Source organism: Herpailurus yagouaroundi, unplaced genomic scaffold (assembly GCF_014898765.1).
Source record: "Herpailurus yagouaroundi ecotype Mexico unplaced genomic scaffold, PumYag 29, whole genome shotgun sequence".
NCBI lineage: Eukaryota > Metazoa > Chordata > Mammalia > Carnivora > Felidae > Herpailurus > Herpailurus yagouaroundi.
Window position 1 is genome coordinate 70,341,467 of NW_024412377.1, and position 2,503 is coordinate 70,343,969.

Consider the following 2,503-nt stretch of genomic DNA (forward strand, 5'->3'; position numbering starts at 1 on the left):
GCCTAGGAGATTAAGTCAGATTTCTGCAATTTTATCTTGTGCCTGCCTTATTTTCTTTCCATTAAGATTATAAACAGACTAAAAGCAATAATGAAAGTTTTTTAACTTCAATTTTTTTTTCTTTTTTTTTTTTAATTTTTTTTTTCAACGTTTACTTATTTTTGGGACAGAGAGAGACAGAGCATGAACGGGGGAGGGGCAGAGAGAGAGGGAGACACAGAATCGGAAACAGGCTCCAGGCTCTGAGCCATCAGCCCAGAGCCCGACGCGGGGCTCGAACTCCCGGACTGCGAGATCGTGACCTGGCTGAAGTCGGATGCTCAACAGACTGCGCCACCCAGGCGCCCCCTAACTCCAGTTTTTTACTTGTCACTATTTACAGATATTCCTACATCCTTAAAAGTCTCATTTTCTCCACTGTTTCATTTATGGAAAATACATTTTTTTCCTGTGTAATTTGAATAGGGTAGAATTAACATAGCTGGCTGATAAAAACAACTTCTTTAAATTACATGGTGCCTTGTTTTGTCAAAATATCTTGATGCACCTGTTTTACTGAGCTACATGAGCTAAGCTCTTTGGGTTTTTTTTTTTTTTTCTTTTTTTCTTTTTTGTTAGTCTTCTAGAGAAGCATGGAGATAAAAGCACATGATACATTCTGGAGATAGATGTGAAATCAAGGAAGGAAACAGGAAAATCCTTTCCGTTCCCCAAGAGGCTAAGAATTTAAAGATTTTCACAACATATTTGTATTTTTAATTTTGTATTTTAATTTTACATAGAGTGCATGTACTTCCACAGTGAAACCCCATTTGCAGTGGTGTAGAAGGATCCTTCAATGATTTCATCTCTATCCCCTTTGGGAGCTACTTGCCTCAACTCTGCCTCTCCAGGTTTATAAATGCCCCTCTGCTAAAAATGTCTGGTTACTTTAAGGCCTTTTCTCTTTCTTGAATGAAGTGAAACGAGAATGAGAGTATGCCTGTGCTTTGATAACTGCTGTTACGTCAGAGTTAAGTGTGTACTTGCTGATGATCCCCTCCAGCTGTGTGAATTAGCTTCCTTCTTACTAGAGCATAATTACTATGCTGTTTGGTAGAAAGATTAGTTTTCTTGTCTGCATATCAACTCTTTTCATGTTTGCCATCCAGTAATTTAATACTTTTCATGAAAGTCATTCAATGACTACAAGTTAAAATTAATTCTTGAAGAAAGTAAAAGGTATACAGAGCCAAATTCTTTCTTTTTGTAAGACAGTATCTGGGCAGAGATCAAGAAAGGCATGTTGTACGTAAAACAAGATCAGGCTCCAGAAGTGAAAGTTAATAACCTAATTCTGTAACCTTGACCTTGAACCTGGTTTTGCTGGATAATTTAAATTTATTTTAAAATACATTTTTAATTTATCTGCTTATTTTAATGAGGCATAACGGATACACATTATATTACTTTCAGGTGTGCAACATAGCAATTCAATATTTGTATATATTGCAAAATGATCAATACAGTAAATCTAATTGACATCCATTCCCATACTTGGTTACAAAATTGTTTTTTCTTGTGAGGAAAACTTTAAAGATTTACTGCCTTAACAACTGTCAAATGTGCAATACAGTATTATTAACTATAGTCACCATGTTGTGCTTTATATACCAATGATTTATTTATCTCACAACTAGAAATTTGGACCTTTTGACCCTCTTCACCCATTTTACCCATTCCCTACTTCTGGAAACCACCAATCTGTTCTCTGTTTCTATGACCTTGGTTGTCTTTAAAAATTTCACATGAAAGTGAGATCATACGGTATTTGTCTTTCTCTGACTTGTTTCACTGAGCCTAAGGAGCTCAAGGTCCATCCATGTTGTTGCAAATGGCAAGATGTTATTTTTTATGGCTGAATAATATCCCATTGTCTATGTATACCACAGTTTTTTTTAAGCATTTATCTGTCAGTGGACACTTTGTTTACATATTGTAGCTATTGTAAATAATGCTGCAATGAACATGGGGGTGTACATGTCTCTTTGAGTTAGTGTTTTCTTTTTCTTCAAATGAATACCAGAAGTGGAAATGCTATGATATGGTAGTCCTATTTTTAATTTTTTTCAGGAATCATCATATAGTTTTTCATAGTGGCTACTCTATATTTCCACCAACAGTGTACAAAGGTTGCCTTTCTTCACATCCTAGCAAACGTGTTATTTGTTGTCTTTTTGATTATAGTCATTGTAACAGGTGTGAGGTGATCTCATTGTGTTTTTTTATACAATGGTATTACAATGCTATTGACTATATTCCCTATGCTGTATCTTTCATCTCTGTGACTTACTCATTCCATAACTGGGACCCTGTACTTCCTACTGCTTTTCATCCATTTTGCCCATCCCCCAAACATCTCCCTCTCTGGAAACTAACAGTTTGTTCTCTGTCTTTATGGGTGTTTTCCTGCTTTTCTTTCTTTCTTTCTTTCTTTCTTTCTTTCTTTCTTTCTTTCTTTCTT

General features: G+C 35.6%; 1 protein-coding gene across 4 annotated transcripts in view; it reads right to left on the reverse strand.

Moving 5' to 3' along the window:
* Positions 1 to 2,503, reverse strand: part of FER (FER tyrosine kinase) — a 437,513-nt gene that overhangs the window by 4,292 nt on the left and 430,718 nt on the right. The gene's annotated exons all lie outside the window — the stretch shown is intronic.